General features: G+C 38.8%; 1 pseudogene; it reads left to right on the top strand.

The window, feature by feature from the left end:
* The first annotated feature begins 17,271 nt into the window (after window positions 1-17,271).
* LOC113934771 lies at window positions 17,272-18,031 on the top strand (annotated as a pseudogene).
* Window positions 18,032-18,536: the final 505 nt, after the last annotated feature.

Raw genomic sequence — 18,536 nt, 5'->3', positions numbered from 1 at the left:
CTTACAGAAGAATATATAGAATTCTGTTTTGCAAATTCTGAGTTTGAAGAACCTACATTTAGATGTCAAAAAGAAAGCTGAAAATCTGCCTAGAGTGAAAGGAGAGTGGTTTAAGATAGAGACTTTAGACAGATCATTTATTAAGAAACATGACTACATATAAACATCTATCTATCTATCTAGAATATATATATATATATATATACATATATATATATATATATAGAGAGAGAGAGAGAGAGAGAGAGATAATGGAATATCACTCAGCTATAAAAAATGAGATCCTGCCATTTGTGACTACATGGATGGACCTAGAGTGTATTATACTAAGTGAAATAAGTCAAATAGAGAAAAATGAATAGCATAAGATTTCACTTACATGTAGAATATAAAAAAACAAAACAAATGAATGCACAAACAAAACCAAAACAGAATCATAAATACAGAGAACAAAGGGGGGGAGGGTAGGGAAGGGGGTTGGGTGAATGGATGAAAGAGAGAAGGGGGATTAAGAGGTATAAACTTCCAGTTATAAAATAAATAAGTCATGGGGATGAAAAGTACAGTATAAGGAAATATAGTCAATAATATTGTAATAATATTTGTATGATGAAAAATGGTAATTGTACTTATCATGGTGAGTACAGCATAATATAAAATAGAATTGTCAAATCACTATGTTGTATACCTGAAACTAATATAATGTATGTGAATTATATTTCAATAAAAAAAGAATTTAACCCCCCAAAACCAAAAAAATATTTCAAGAATCCATATCCTGCACTTAGAAATTTTACATTTCTCAAATATGATTTAATGTAAATAAAATTCTTTCTAAATTTAGTGTTGTCTCACAATCATATGCTGCACCAGAAATACTGTTTACATTCTAAAGTATTAGAATGGCCATTTACTGCAGTTTTGAGGAAATGGGAAAGATGTGTAAACTAGAATAATATCCAAACTCCTAAATTTATGTAGATGCATGTAGAAGTGAAACATATTTTAAGAGGTAATGCCTTGGTTCCTCTTTGATGATTTTGCCGTTAGCTGAGCAATCCACTCCAAGGGGAGTTTGCAGAGCTCCTCTGGCCACACAGTGTTAATTGGTGGAGGTAAATCAGTTTCTAGAGCAATTTCTGGAGGAAACTGGAGGAGTGGGGATTATGGAGGAGTGGGGATCATGGCACTGGATGAAAATTATTAGAGAGGGTGAGTTCTAAGCTTTAGTCAATTATCTTTACTTTCAAATCTTTCTCCTGCTGCCAAAATTTTTGATATTTTTGAAGTGTGTCCTAGGCATAAATGGTTGAAAAACACAGATTTGAATAAATCCTATGAGTTCACATCACAAGGAGAATTTTTTCCCTCTTTTCTTTTTTTTAAAATTGTATCTGTGTGAGAACATGGATGTTAGTTGAACCTACTGTAGTAATCATTTCACAATATATGTCTATCAAACATCATGCTATATACCTTAAACTTATACAGTAATATATGTCAATTATTCTCAATAAAACTGAGGAAAAAGATGACAATTTATCAAGTTACTTTTCACAAAAATAAAAATAATAATAAAATGTGATGTTAGCATATTCATTATAACACATTTCATTATGTACAAAACAGCACCACAAGCAGTTGGGGAAGGGGAGGAAATAACTTTAAAGAGAATCTCTTTTGGATTGGGAATTCTATCTATATTATCTCATTGGTTTTTGAAAGCAATCTGTAGTGTCTATTCTATGGAAGAAGGGAAATCATACAAGTAAATGGAGGTAATGGAATTGGATTGCAGGTTCTACCTCCTCCTAAATTTATGCACAAGGTCCTATGCTGCTCATAAGCACTTGTATAATGGTGACCTAGATGGATAACTTGAGAATGTGTGAATCTTTAAGTTTGCATATCTGTATCTTAGAATAGTGATTTATAAGATCAAGTTCTTTATGATTATAATTACTTTGGTTATATTTTTAGAATAAAACCTTTAAGTTATTTCAAGCTATTGTATAAGCACATTCGTGATTCAAATTCACTTAAGAGGTTTCACCCTAAATTCATGTGTTACATGCTATAAATTCAGAAAAAAATAGCTTTTTAAGTGGGGATTGGAATTAGAAATAGAATAGTCAGTTGTACATCTAGTTTGAAGATCTAGAAATAATGTTTTAATTATATAGTTGTCAGTTAATCTCCTTTATCAGTTATATCCTGTGTCAGTTGTATCATTTATCCATCAAGTATTAAGTCATTTAAACATAGTATAGTGATTTCTAGAACAAATTATCTTCTGCATCTTCCATTAATGAATAATTGGTCTAAAAGTACTGTCAGTTGGGTCTCCTAGTTTAGGCAAGTCATTCCTTTTGCAACTAATAAACAGAGGTCAACTAGAATATGTTTGACTATGATATGACCTCCATTGTCAATAGTCCCTAGGAAACACTAGAAATAATATTTCCCTCCCAAATAAATGCAAATAATAATCAGAAGATGTATTTAATATTTATGAGACCCAGGAAAAATTCTTCCTATTTGAGGGGCTATAAAATCTGATAATATGATCATATAAAAGACTACAAATGTAACATTCTCAGAATGTTTGTCTTTTTACTCCAGTATTTCCTATCCTATAAGTGGCTGGATCATTGATTCCTTTGAGAGTAATCAAAGCTGCAGATCAACTCCCCAGACAAACTGAGCTAAAAATATTTTCAAATAGTTTGAGGGGATTATCAGAACACACTGAAGCATTGAATTCCAGATCAATTAATACTTTCTTATTTTATTAGAAATGTTTTTCTTTAATCCATTCGTTTAGAAAGTATTTATTAAATCCTCATCTTAAGTGTTGTAAGGCAAATTGCATGCCTTGAAAAACTCATATTCTGATAAGAGACCAACATGGAAATAATTGCTACACAATGTGAAGAATGCTGTAAAAGAGGAAAAATATTCTTTGGGGGCCCAGAGAAACAAGATACTGATTCCTGAGGAAGATCAAAGGGGAAGTGGTACTGACCTAAATTCTGAAGAATTTCTTCAACTATGGAAGTGGGATAGATTGCTAAAAATAACATCATAAGCAAAGCCATGGATGTGTGAAAGGAGAAAGTATGCTCAGGGCATGAGTTCTTTGATAATAATTTTTTATACAAAATAGAAAAATGATATATTATAATTGCAAAGTAAAAGCTTAATTGGATATATTAAATGAATACAGATACACACAAACATAGACATACAAACACATGGAATTATTCTTTCATTTAGGTGTGACAGACCATGTGAAGACTACATGCTCTGCCTATTTCATTGACTTTTTTAATAATTTCCTTTGGTAATCTGTACTGCAATATCATTTACTGGGGTTTAATTTGAGGTTGCTTTAAAAATGAAGAGATAAAGAGGGGGCGGAGCAAGATGGCGGAGGAGTAGGAGACCTGGATTTCATCTGGTCTCAGGAATTCAGCTGGATAGGGATCAAACCATTCTGAACACCTACGAACTCAACAGAAGATCGAAGAAAAGAATAGCAACAACCCTCTGAACAGAAAAGCGACCACTTTCTGGAAGGTACGACATGCAGAGAAGTCAATCTGAGGCGATATTCGGGAAGCTAGACGGTGGGGGAGGGGGCCTCCATCAGCTGCTACTGGCAAGTGATAGAGCCTCGGGGCACAAAATCGGAACTTTTAGAAGTCGGCTCCGCTGAGGGACGTCGCTCCAGTGGCTAAGCGGGGGGTGGAACCCTCGCGGGACAGTGTGGTCTCAGGACCCTCGGGGTCACAGGAAGACCGGGGGTGCCTGAGTGCGGCAGAGCTCCCAGGTATCAGACCTGGGAAGCCGGCTGCAGAGAAGGAGCTGAGGCGCGGGCTCTCAGCTCGGGGTGGCCATAAACTGTGATCGGTGACAGTCGGGCCACTGCTCCTCCAGCAGGGACCCAACAAGCAGCAGATCCGGGGAGACTCCCCTTCCTCTCCTGGGAGGAGCGGCGCGGGAGCGCGCCGCAGGGATCTGCTGGGTTTGGAGACTCCACACCGAGTCAGGTGCCAGAGATAGAAACGCTCGGTCACAGGCCGGGTGAGCACGGAGTGCGGCCGGAGCCCGGGGAGACGGGAGTGATTGACTGCTTTTCTCTGGGGGTGCACTGAGGAGCGGGACTCCGAGTTCTCGGCTCCTCCCGGGTGGAGATTGGGGAGCCGCCACATTCACTCTGGTCCTCCAAAGCTGTACAGAGAGCTTGCAGGGAACAAAAGCTCCTGAGAGCAAACCCGAGCAGATTACTTAGCCCAGACCGGCAAGGGCCGGGCAATTCCCCCTTGGCAAAGACATTTGGGAACCACGGCAACAGGCCCCTCCCCCAGAAGATCAGCACGAACAGCCAGCCAAGACCAAGTTTACTGATCAATGAGAACGGCAGAACTTCAGCGCTAGAGGAATACTGCGCAGAGAATTCATGGCTTTTTTTACCATGATTCTTTAGTCTTTCCAAAGTTAATTTTTTTAACAGTTTTTTTTTCTTTTTCCCCTTTTCAACCAACATCTTATCAATCCCTTTTTTAAAAAAACGTTTTTATTTTTCATTTTTAGAGTCAAATTCTATCCCTTCATAGTAGTTACCCTTATTTTTGGCATATATATATATATGTTGTTCTCTCTTTAAAATTTTGAGATACGGTTTCTTCTAACAGATCAAAATATACCCAAAATCTCTAGTGTATGGCTTTGTTCTAGTCTCCTGCCTGATCACATTCTCTCCCTTTTTCTTTTTCTTTCTTTTTTTTAAATCCTCTTCTTTCTTTTTTCAAACAAATTCTTATCAATTCCTTTTATAAAATTTCTTATATTTTTCATCTTTACAGCCATATTCCATCCCTTCATTGTATCAACCCTTATTTTGTACATATATAAGTCTTTCTTTCTTTGAAATTTTGGGAGGCACTTTCTTCTAACGACCAAAATACACCCAAAATCTAGTGTGTGGCACTGATCTATGCACCAGCCTGATCATATTTGATCATATTCTGTTTTTTTGTTTTGTTTTGTTCTGTTTTTGTGTGTTTTTATCTTTATCTTTTTCTTTTTTCCTCTTTTTTCTTTCTTTCCCTTTCTTTTCCCCTGGTTTCAGGTCTTTGCTGATTTGTTTAGAGTATATTTTCTGGGGATGTTGTTAACCTGTTAGCATTTTGTTCTCTCATTCATCTATTCTCCTCTGCACAAAATGACAAGAGGAAAAAATCATCTCAGCAAAAATAACAGAGGTAGTAACGTCTACCAGGGACCTACTCAATACGGACACTAGTACGATGTCAGACCTAGAGTTCAGAATCATGATTTTAAGGATACTAGCTGGGCTTGAAAAAAGCATGGAAGTTATTAGAGAAATCCTTCCTGGAGAAATAAAAGAACTAAAATCTAACCAAGTCGAAATCAAAAAGACTATTAATGAGGTGCAATAACACATGGGGGCACTAACTGCTAGGATAAATGAGGCAGAAGAGAAATCAGCAACATAGAAGACCAAATGATGGAAAATAAAGAAGCTGAGAAAAAAGGAGATAAACAACTCCTGGATCACCAGGGCAGAATTCGAGAGATAAGCGATACCATAAGATGAAAAAACATTAGAATAATTGGGATCCCAGAAGAAGAAGAAAGACAGAGAGGGGCAGAAGGTATATTGGAGCAAATTATAGCAGAGAACTTCCCTAATGTGGGGAAGGAAACAGGCATCAGAATCCATGAGGCACAGAGCACCCCTCTCAAAATAAATAAAAATAGGTCAACACCGCGACATCTAATAGTAAAACTTACGAGTCTCAGAGACAAAGGGAAAATCCTGAAAACAGCTTGGGAGAGGAGATATGTAACCTATAATGGTAGAAACATTCGATTGGCAATCGACCTATCCACAGACCTGGCAAGCAAGAAAGGACTGGCATGATATCTTCAGAGCACTAAATGTGAAAAATATGCAGCCAAGAATACTATATCCAGCTAGGCTATCATTGAAAATAGAAGGAGAGATAAAAAGCTTCCAGGACAAACAAAAACGAAAGGAATTAGCAAACACAAAACCAGCCCTACAAGAAATAGTGAAAGGGGTCCTCTAAGCAAAGAGAAAGCCTAAAAGCAACATAGACCAGAAAGGAACACAGACAATATACAGTAACAGTCACCTTACAGACCATACATGGCACTAAATTCATATCTTCCAATAGTTACCCTGAACGTAAATGGGTTAAATGCCCCAATCAAAAGACACAGGCTATCAGATTGGATTAAAAAACAAGACCCATCCATATGCTGTCTGCAAGAGACTCATTTTAGACACAAAGATACCCCCAGATTGAAAGTGAGGGGGTAGAAAACCATTTACCATGCTAATGGACACCAAACAAAGCTGGGGTGGCAATCCTTATAGCAGACAAATTAGATTTCAAACCAAAGACTATAATAAGAGATGAGGAAGGACACTATATCCTACTTAAAGGGTCTATCTACCAAGAAGATCTAACAATTGTAAATATCTATGCCTCTAACATGGGAGCAGCCAATTATATAAGCCAATTAATAACAAAAGCAAAGAAACACATTGACAACAATACAATAATAGTGGAGGACTTTAACACCTCCCTGACTGAAATGGACAGATCATCTAAGCAAAAGATCAACAAGGAAATAAAGACTTTAAATGACACACTGGACCAAATGGACTTCACAGACATATTCAGAACATTCAATCCCAAAGCAATGGAATACTAATTCTTCTCTAGTGCCCATGGCACATTCTCCAGAATAGATCACTTCCTAGGAAACAAATCAGGTCTCAACTGGTACCAAAAGATTGGGATTATTCCCTGCATATTTTCAGACCACAATGCTTTGAAACTAGAACTCAGTCACAAGAGGAGAGTCAGAAAGAACTCATATACATGGAGGGTAAAGAGCATCCTACTAAAGGATGAATGGGTCAACCAGGAAATTAAAAAAAGAATTAAAAAAATTCATGGAAACCAGTGAAAATGAAAACACAACTGTTCAAAATCTGTGGGATGCAGCAAAGGCAGTCCTAAGAGGAAAGTATATAGCAAATACAAACCTTTCTCAAGAAACAAGAAAGGTCTCAAATACACAACCTAACCCTACACCTAAAGGAGCTAGAGAAAAACCAGCAAATAAAGCCTAAACCCAGCAGGAGAAGAGAAATAAAAAAGATCAGAGCAGAAATCAATGAAATAGAATCCAAAAGAACAGTAGAACACATCAACAAAACTAGGAGCTGGTTCTTTGAAAGAATTAATGAGATTGATAAACCCCTGGCCAGACTTATCCAAAAGAAAAGAGAAATGACCCGAATCCACAAAATCATGAATGAAAGAGAAGAGATCACAACCAACACCAAAGAAATACAAACAATTATAAGAACATATTATGAGCAACTCTATGCCAGCAAACTAGATAACCTGGAAGAAATGGATGCTTTCCTATAGACGTATCAAGTACCAAAACTGAACCAGGAAGAAATAGAAAACCTGAACAGACCTATAACCACTAAGGAAATTGAAGCAGTCATCAAAAACCTCCCAACAAAGAAAAGTCTAGGGCCAGATGACTTCCCAGGGGAATTCTACCAAACATTTAAAGAGAATTAATACCTATTCTCCTGAAACTGTTCCAAAAAATAGAATTGGAAGGAAAGCTTCCAAACTCGTTTTATGATTCCAGCATTACCTTGTTCCCCAAACCAGAGAAAGACCCCATCAAAAGGGAGAATTATAGACCAATATCCTTGATGAACATGGATGCAAAAATTCTCACCAAAATCCTAGCCAATAGGCTCCAACAATACATTAAAAGGATTATTCACCACGACCAAGTGGGATTTATCCCTGGGCTGCAAGGTTGGTTCAATATCCACAAATCAATCAATGTGATACAATACATTAACAAAAGAAAGAACAAGAATCATATGATCCTCTCAATAGATGCAGAAAAAGCATTTGACATAGTACAGCATCCTTTCTTTTTTTTAAATTTTTTATTGTTATGTTAATCACCATACATTACATCATTAGTTTTGGATGTAGTGTTCCATGATTCATTGTTTGTGCATAACACCCAGTGAGTGGTCCACGCAGAACGTGCCCTCTTTAATACCCATCACCAGGCTAACCCATCCCCCCACCCTCCTCCCCTCTAGAACCCTCAGTTTGTTTTTCAGTGTCCATCGTCTCTCATGGTTGGTCTCCCCCTCCGATTTCCCCCCATTCATTCTTCCCCTCCTGCTATCTTCTTCTTTTTTTTTTTCTCAATATATATTCCATTATTTGTTTCAGAGGTACAGATCTGTGATTCAAGTCTTGCACAATTCACAGCACTCGCCATAGCACATACCCTCCCCATTGTCTATCACCCAGCCACCCCATCCCTCCCACCCCCCACGACTCCAGCAACCCTCAGTTTGTTTCCTGAGATTAAGAATTCCTCATATCAGTGAGGTCATATGATACATGTCTTTCTCTGATTGACTTATTTCACTCAGCATAACACCCTCCAGTTCCATCCACGTCGTTGCAAATGGCAAGATCTCATTCCTTTTGATGGCTGCATAATATTCCACTGTGTATATATACCACATCTTCTTTAAGCATTCATCTGTCAATGGACATTATGGCTCTTTCCATAGTTTGGCTATTGTGGACATTGCTGCTATAAACATTGGGGTGCACGAACCCCTTCGGGTCCCTACATTTGTATCTTTGGGGTAAATACCCAGTAGTGCAATTGCTGGATCGTATGGTAGCTCTATTCTCAACTGTTTGAGGAACCTCCATACTGTTTTCCAGAGGGGTTGCACCAGCTTGCATTCCCACCAATAGTGTAGGAGGGTTCCCCTTTCTCCACATCCCCGCCAACATCTGTCGTTCCCTGACTTGTTAATTTTAGCCATTCTGACGGGTGTGAGGTGGTATCTCATTGAGGTTTTGATTTGGATTTCCCTGATGCCGAGCGATGTTGAGCACTTTTTCATGTGCCTGTTGGCCATTTGGATGTCTTCTTTGGAGAAATGTCTGTTCATGTCTTCTGCCCATTTCTTGATTGGATTATTTGTTCTTTGGGTGTTGAGTTTGATAAGTTCTTTATAGATTTTGGATACTAGCCCTTTATCTGATATGTCGTTTGCAAATATTTTCTCCCATTCTGTCGGTTGTCTTTTGGTTTTGTGGACTGTTTCTTTTGCTGTGCAGAAGCTTTTTATCTTGATGAAATCCCAATAGTTCATTTCTGCCCTGGCTTCCCGTGCCTTTGGCGATGTTTCTAGGAAGAAGTTGCTGCGGCTAAGGTCGAAAAGGTTGCTACCTGTGTTCTCCTTTAGGATTTGGATGGACTCCTGTCTCACGTTTAGGTCTTTCAACCATTTGGAGTCTATTTTTGTGTGTGGTGTAAGGAAATGGTCCAGTTTCATTCTTTTGCATGTGGCTGTCCAATTTTCCCAACACCATTTGTTGAAGAGACTGTCTTTTTGCCATTGGACATTCTTTCCTGCTTTGTCAAAGTTGAGTTGACCATAGAGTTGAGGGTCCATTTCTGGGCTCTTGATTCTGTTCCATTGATCTATGTGTCTGTTTTTGTGCCAGTACCATACTGTCTTGATGATGACAGCTTTGTAATAGAGCTGGAAGTCCGGAATTGTGATGCCGCCAGCTTTGCTTTTCTTTTTCAGTATTCCTCTGGCTATTCTGGGTCTCTTCTGGTTCCATACAAATTTTAGGATTATTTTTTCCATTTCTTTGAAAAAAGTGGATGGTATTTTGATGGGGATTGCATTGAATGTGTCGATTGCTCTAGGTAGCATTGACATCTTCACAATGTTGATTCTCCCAATCCATGAGCATGGAACGTTTTTCCATTTCTTTGTGTCTTCTTCAATTTCTTTCATGAGTATTTTATAGTTTTCTGAGTACAGATCCTTTGCCTCTTTGGTTAGATTTATTCCTAGGTATCTAATGGTTTTGGGTGCAATGGTAAATGGGATAGACTCCTTGGATTTGTCTCTCTTCTGTCTTGTTGTTGGTGTATAGGAATGCCACTGATTTCTGTGCATTGATTTTATATCCTGCTACATTACTGAATTCCTGTATGAGTTCTAGCAGTTTTGGGGTGGAGTCTTTTGGGTTTTCCACATACAGTATCATATCATCTGCAAAGAGTGAGAGTTTGACTTCCTCTTTGCCGATTTGGATGCCTTTGATTTCTTTTTGTTGTCTGATGGCTGTGGCTAGGACTTCTAATACTATGTTGAATAGCAGTGGTGAGAGTGGACATCCCTGCCGCGTTCCTGACCTTAGGGGAAAAGCTCTCAGCCTTTCTCCATTGAGAATGATATTCGCTGTAGGTTTTTCATAGATGGCTTTTATGATATTGAGGTATGTACCCTCTATCCCTATACTCTGAAGAGTTTTGATCAGAAAGGATGGTGTACTCTGTCAAATGCTTTTTCTGCATTTATTGAGAGGATCATATGATTCTTGCTCTTTCTTTTGTTAATGTATTGTATCACGTTGATTGATTTGCGGATGTTGAACCAGCCTTGCAGCCCAGGAATAAATCCCACTTGGTCGTGGTGAATAATCCTTTTAATGTACTGTTGGATCCTATAGGCTAGTATTTTGGTGAGAATTTTTGCAACCATGTTCATCAAGGATATTGGTCTGTAAATCTCTTTTTTGATGGGGTCTTTGTCTGGTTTTGGGATCAAGGTAATGGTGCCCTCATAAAATGAGTTTGGAAGTTTCCCTTCCATTTCTATTTGTTGGAACAGTTTCAGGAGAATAGGTATTAATTCTTCTTGAAATGTCTGATAGAATTCCCCTGGGAAGCCATCTGGCCCTGGGCTTTTGTTTCTTGGGAGATTTTTGATGACTGCTTCAATTTCCTTAGTGGTTATAGGTCTGTTCAGGTTTTCTATTTCTTCCTGGTTCAATTTTGGTAGTTGATACATCTCTAGGAATGCACCCATTTCTTCCAGGTTATCTAATTTGCTGGCATAGAGTTGCTCATAATATGTTCTTATAATTGTTTGTATTTCTTTGGTGTTGGTTGTGATCTCTCCTCTTTCATTCATGATTTTAATGATTTGGGTCATTTCTCTTTTCTTTTTGATCAGTCTGGCCAGGGGTTTATCAATCTTGTTAATTCTTTCAAAGAACCAGCTCCTAGTTTCGTTGATCTGTTCTACTATTCTTTTGGTTTCTAGTTCATTGATTTCTGCTCTGATCTTTATGATTTCTCTTCTCCTGCTGGGTTTAGGCTTTATTTGCTGTTCTTTCTCCAGCTCCTTTAGGTGTAGGGTTAGGTTGTGTATTTGAGACCTTTCTTGTTTCTTGAGAAAGGCTTGTATTGCTATATACTTTCCTCTCAGGACTGCCTTTGCTGTATCCCAAAGATTTTGAACAGTTGTGTTTTCATTTTCATTGGTTTCCATGAATTTTTTTAATTCTTCTTTAATTTCTTGGTTGACCCATTCATTCTTTAGTAGGATGCTCTTTAGCCTCCATGTATTTGAGTTCTTTCCGACTTTCCTCTTGTGGTTGAGTTCTAGTTTCAAAGCATTGTGGTCTGAAAATATGCAGGGAATGATCCCAATCTTTTGGTACCAATTGAGACCTGATTTGTGACCTAGGATGTGATCAATTCTGGAGAATGTTCCATGGGCACTAGAGAAGAATGTGTATTCTTTTGCTTTGGGATGGAATGTTCTGAATATGTCTGTGAAGTCCATTTGGTCCAGTGTGTCATTTAAAGTCTTTATTTCCTTGTTGATCTTTTGCTTAGATGATCTGTCCATTTCAGTCAAGGGGGTGTTAAAGTCCCCCACTATTATTGTATTGTTGTCAATGTGTTTCTTTGCTTTTGTTATTAATTGCCTTATATAATTGGCTGCTCCCATGTTCGGGGCATAGATATTTACAATTGTTAGATCTTCTTGGTGGATAGACCCTTTAAGTAGGATATAGTGTCCTTCCTCATCTCTTATTACAGTCTTTGTTTTAAAATCTAGTTTGTCTGATATAAGGATTGCCACCCCAGCTTTCTTTTGGTGTCCATTAGCATGGTAAATGGTTTTCCACCCCCTCACTTTCAATCTGGGGGTGTCTTTGGGTCTAAAATGAGTCTCTTGCAGACAGCATATTGATGGGTCTTGTTTTTTAATCCAATCTGATAGCCTGTGTCTTTTGGTTGGGGCATTTAGCCCATTTACATTCAGGGTAACTATTGAAAGGTATGAATTTAGTGCCATTGTATTACCTGTAAGGTGACTGTTAACTGTCTGTTGTCTGTGTTCGTTTCTGCTCTTTGCTGCTTTTAGGTTCTCTCTTTGCTTAGAGGACCCCTCTCAATATTTCTTGGAGGGCTGGTTTCGTGTTTGCAAATTCCTTTAGTTTTTGTTTGTTCTGGAAGCTTTTTGTCTCTCCTTCTATTTTCAATGATAGCCTAGCTAGATATAGTATTCTTGGCTGCATATTTTTCTCGTTTAGTGCTCTGAAGATATCTTGCCAGTCCTTTCTGGCCTGCCAGGTCTCTGTGGATAGGTCTGTTGCCAATCTAATGTTTCTACCATTGAAGGTTACATATCTCTTCTCCCGAGCTGCTTTCAGGATTTTCTCTTTGTCTCTGAGACCCGTAAGTTTTACTATTAGATGTCGGGGTGTTGACCTATTTTTATTGATTTTGAGAGGGGTTCTCTGTGCCTCCTGGATTTTAATGCCTGTTTCCTTCCTCACATTAGGGAAGTTCTCTGCTATAATTTGCTCCAATATACCTTCTGCCCCTCTCTCTCTCTTCTTCTTCTTCTGGGATCCCAATTATTCTAATGTTGTTTTGTCTTATCGTATCACTTATCTCTCGAATTCTGCCCTCGTGATCCTGTAGTTGTTTCTCTCTCTTTTTCTCAGCCTCTTTATTTTCCATCATTTGGTCTTCTATATCGCTGATTCTCTCTTCTGCCTCATTTATCCTAGCGTTTAGTGCCCCCATTTTTGATTGCACCTCATCAATAGCCTTTTTGATTTCGATTTGGTTAGATTTTAGTTCTTTTATTTCTCCAGAAAGGGTTTCTCTAATAACTTCCATGCTTTTTTCAAGTCCAGCTAGTATCTTTAAAGTCATGATTCTGAACTCTAGGTCCGACATCGTTCTAATGTCCGTATTGAGTAGGTCCCTGGCTGACGGTACTACCTCTTGTTCTTTTTGCTGAGGTGATTTCTTTCGTCTTGTCATTTTGTCCAGAGGAGACTAGATGAATGAGAGAACAAAATGCTAACAGCTTTACAACGTCCCCAGCAAATATACTGTATACAAATCAGAAAAGACCTGAAACCAGGGGAAAAGAAAGGGAAAGAAAGAAAAAAGAAAGAGAAAAAAAAAAAGAAAAAAAAAAAGAAAAAAGATAAAAACAAAAACAAAACAATACAAAAAAAGCAGAATATGATCAAATATGATCAGGCTAGTGCATAGATCAGTGCCACACACTAGATTTTGGGCTTATTTTGGTCTGTTAGAAAAAAGTGCCTCCTAAAATTTTAAAGGAAGAAAGACATATATGTACAAAATAAGGGTTGATACAATGAAGGGATGGAAGATGACTGTAAAGATGAAAATTATAAAAGATTTTATAAAAGGACTTGGTAAGATAAGTTGTTTGAAAAAAGAAAGAAGATTTAAGAAAAAAAAGAAAAAAAAAGGAAAAAGGGAGAGAATGTGATCAGGCAGGAGACTAGAACAAAGCCATACACTAGTGATTTAGGGTATATTTTGATCTGTTAGAAGAAACTGTACCTCAAAATTTTAAAGAGAGAACAACTTATATATAATTGCCAAAAATAAGGGTAACTACTATGAAGGGATAAAATATGACTCTAAAAATGAAAAATAAATTTTTTTTTTTTAAAAGGGATTGATAAGATGTTGGTTGAAAAAGGGAAAAAGAAAAATAAAAAAAAAACAGTCAACAAAAATTAACTTTGATGAAATAATGAATCATGGTAAAAAAAAAAAAAAAGCCATGAATCTATGTGCAGTATTCCCCTAGCGCTGGAGTTCTCCCATTCTCCTTGATCGATCAACTTGGTCTTGGCTTGCTGGCTGTTTGTGCTGATCTTCTGGGGGAGGGGCCTGTTGCTGTGGTTCCCAAATGTCTTTGCCGGAGGCGGAATTGCCCCGCCCTTGTCGGTCCGGGCTAAGGAAGCTGCTCCGGTTTGCTCTCAGGAGCTTTTGTTCCCTGCAAGCTCTCGGTACAGCCTTGGAGGACCAGGGCAGAAATGGCGGCCTCCCAATCTCCGCCCGGAGGAGCTGAGAACTCGGGGCCCCGCTCCTCAGTGTGCCCCCAGAGAAAAGCAGTCACTTCCGTGTCCCCGGTCTCCGGCCGCACTCCGTGCTCACCCGGCCTGTGATCGAGCGTTGCTATCTCTGGCACCCGACCCCGCACGGAGTCTCCAAACCCAGCAGATCCCTGCAGTGCGTTCCCGCACCGCTCCTCCCCGGGAAGGAAGGGGAGTCTCCCCGGATCTGCTGCTTGTTGGGTCCCTGCTGGGGGAGCCGTGCCCCAACTGGGCCGCAGATCACAGTTTATGGCAACCCCGAGCTGAGAGCCCGCGACTCTGCTCCGTCTCTGCAGCCGGCTTCCCCGCTCTGATACCTGGGAGCTCTGGCGCACTCAGGCACCCCTGGTCTCTCTGTGACCCCAAGGGTCCTGAGACCACACTGTCCTGGGAGGATTCCACCCCCCGCTTAGCCACTGCAGCGACGTCCCTCCGCCGAGCCAACTTCTAAAATGTCCGATTTTGTGCTCCGCGGCTCTATCACTTGCCAGAAGCGGCCGACAGAGGCCCCTCCCCCGCCGTCTATCCTCCCGAATATCGCCTCAGATTCACTTCTCCGCACATCCTACCTTCCTTTAAGTGGTGGCTCTGCTGTTCAGAGAGTTGTTGCTATTCTTTTCTTCGATCTCCTGTTGAGTTCGTAGGTGTTCAGAATGGTTTGATCCCTATCCAGCTGAATTCCTGAGACCAGAGGAAATCCAGGTCTCCTACTCCTCCGCCATCTTGCTCCGCCCCCCCCTTATAGTAAGTTTTATAGTAAGTCTTGAAATCATGTATTTTTAAGTCCTCCATCATTGTTCCTCTTTTTCAAGATGGTAATGATTATTTCAGATCCTTTGAATTTCTATATAAATTTTAGATTCTACTTGTCAATTATATTTATTCTTAAATATTTTAATTTTTCTGCTATTTATAAATGATACATTTAATAAATAGACCTTAGTTTTAGATCAGCTTTAGATTTACAAAAAGTTAAACAGAAAGATACAGTTTTATGTATAGAAAATCCTAAGGACCACAAAAAACTATTAGAACTAACCAAAAGATGCATTAAATTTGCAGAATATAAAACCAACATTTAGAAATTAGATGCATTTCTATACACTAAAAGTGAAATATCTGAAAACAAAATTGAGAAAATAATCCCATTTGTAATAGCATCAAAAATAATACAAAAACAGTCATAAATTTAACCAAAGAGTTGAAAGATCCATATACTGGAAACTATACAACTTTGATGAAAGGAATTGAAGAAGACACAAATAAATGGAAAGGTATTCTTGTGTTTATGAATTATAAGAATTAATATTGTTAAAATGTCCATATTACCCAAAGCCATCTATAGACTCAATAAAATCCCTATCAAGATTCCAGGGGCGCCTTGGTGGCTCAGTCGTTAAGTGTTTGCTTCAGCTCAGGTCATGATCCCAGGGTCCTGGGATTAAGCCCCACATTGGGCTCCCTGCTCAGTGAGGAGTCTGCTTCTCCCTCTCCCACTCCCCCTGCTTGTATTCCCTCTCTCGCTGTCTCTCTCTCTCTCTCTCTGTCAAATAAATAAATAAAATAAAATTTTAAAAAAAGATTCCAATGTCATTTTTTTTACAGAAATAGAAAAACAGCCCTAAAATTCGTATGCAACCAAAAAAGATCCTGAATAGACAAAGCAATTCTGAGAAAGAAGAACAAAGCTGGAGGTATCACACCTCCTGATTTCAAACTATACTACAAAGCTAAAGTAACAAACAGTATGGTACTGGCATAAAAATAGACACTTAGACCAATGAATAGAATTGAGAGCCCAGAAGTGAACCTACCCTCTCATATACAGTCAACTAAGGAAGCCAAAATTACTCAATGAGAAAAGGATAGTCTCCTCAATAAATGTTGCTGGGAAAACTGGATAATCACATGAAAAAGGATGAAATTGGACCTCTATTTATTCCACTCACAAAAATTAACTCAAAATGGATTAAAGATCTAATCATAAGACCTGAAACCATAAAATGAGAAAAAAACATAGGGAAAGAGCTCCTTGACATTGATCTTTGGCAAGGATTTTTTTGGCTGACACCATAAGAAATAATCAAATGTGACTACATCAAACTAAAAAGTTTCTATACAGCAAAAGAATGAATCAAGAAAATGAAAAGGCAACCAAAGGAATAGAAGAAAATATTTGCAAACCATATATCTGACAAAGGGTTAATAATCAAGATATAAAAGGAACTCATATAACTCAATAACTATGAAGTTGTTGTCTTGAATTGTATTTGAAAGTTATTGCATTTTGTGAAATGATTTTTTTGCATCTATTGAGATCATGTAGTATTCAGTTAATGTGGTAGATTGCAATGATGAATTACATTTAGTGTGTTGCTTAATTTCAGAATATGTTTTCTTTTTCTAGACTGCTACGGTTTTTTAATTTTATTTTATTGTAGTGAGGGAAAATAGTCTCTATGATTCAATGCTTTAAAATTTATTTAAATTTGTTTCATGGTCCAGCACATGGTTTATATTCACTTGAAAATAATGCGTATTGTGCTGTTGTTGGTTTAGAGTTCTAGTTGGTTAGTAGTGTTTTTCCATTTTTCTTTCTTTTTGGTGGTGTTTTTTTGTTACCAATTGCTAAGATGAGTGCTAAAACCTCCAGCTATAGAATTGTCTGTTAATTCCTTTAGATCGGTATTTTCTTGCATCTTGTAATTTTAGTTAAGTGCAACACATTTAAGATTGTTTATGTTGGGAGGCTCCTCGGTTAAACCCAAAAGCCGATCAAAGTGGTGGGACTCGCGCCGCGGCTGCGGAGACGTGAAGGCCGTCCGCACGCCTCCTCCCGATCCGGGTAGATGCTCGCCCTTGCTCTCCTCTCTGCGTCGCCATGGAGAAGACGGAGCTGATCCAGAAGGCGAAGCTAACCGAACAGGCCGAGCGCTACGACAACATGGCCACCTGCATGAAGGCTGTGACAGAGCAGGGCGCGGAGCTGTCCAATGAGGAGCGCAACCTGCTCTCGGTGGCCTACAAAAACGTGGTTGGGGCCGCAGGTCCGCCTGGAGGGTCATCTCGAGCATTGAGCAGAAAACCGACACCTCAGACAAGAAGTTGCAGCTGATTAAGGACTATCGGGAGAAAGTGGAGTCTGAGCTAAGGTCCATCTGCACCACGGTGCTGGAATTGTTGGATAAGTATTTAATAGCCAATGTAAGTAATCCAGAGAGTAAGGTCTTCTATCTGAAAATGAAGGGAGATTACTTCCGGTACCTTGCTGAAGTTGCATGTGGTGATGATCGAAAACAAACGATAGATAATTCCCGAGGAGCTTACCAAGAAGCTTTTGATATAAACAAGAAAGAGATGCAGCCCACACACCCAATCCGACTGGGGCTGGCTCTTAACTTTTCTGTATTTTACTATGAGATCCTTAATAACCCAGAGCTTGCCTGCACACTGGCTAAAACAGCTTTTGATGAGGCCATTGCAGAACTTGATACACTGAATGAAGATTCATACAAAGACAGCACCCTCATCATGCAGTTGCTTAGAGACAACCTACCATTATGGACATCAGACAGTGCAGGAGAAGAATGTGATGCGGCAGAAGGGGCAGAAAACTAAATGCATACAGGATGGTCATCCTTCTTCCCCTCAAGAAACCTTTTTACTCATCTCCATTCCTTATTCTATTTGGATTTCCTGTAGCAAAGAAGCCCATTCTTGTGTATGGAATCAACTGTTTATAGTCTTTTCACATCGTAGCTTTGGGAAAACTCCATTCCTTGATTTGTGTTTGTCTTGGCCTTCCTGGTGTGCAGTTACTGCTGTAGAAAAGTATTAATACCTTCATTTCATATAAACATAAGTAACTTCCAAACACTTATGTAGAGGACTAAAAATGTATCTGGTATTGAAGTAATCTGAACCAGTTCTGCAAGTGACTGTGTTTTGTATTACTATGAAGATATGAAAATGTAGTCATTACAATTTACAAAGTGTTCTACATAACTTAATTTCTATATTCCCTCCCTTACTCTTCTTCAGGGGTTTCCTTTGAGTAAGTAACTTTTCCTTGCTCTTAATGTATTTCTTTTTGGTAGGAATCCAGAAGTATTCGATTGAATGGAAAAGCATTTGGCATTTCTGTGC

The sequence above is a fragment of the Zalophus californianus genome, chromosome 13 (genome assembly GCF_009762305.2).
Source record: "Zalophus californianus isolate mZalCal1 chromosome 13, mZalCal1.pri.v2, whole genome shotgun sequence".
NCBI classification, from domain to species: domain Eukaryota; kingdom Metazoa; phylum Chordata; class Mammalia; order Carnivora; family Otariidae; genus Zalophus; species Zalophus californianus.
The sequence above is the reverse complement of the archived record's forward strand: the minus strand, read 5'-3'. Positions and strand labels throughout refer to the sequence as shown.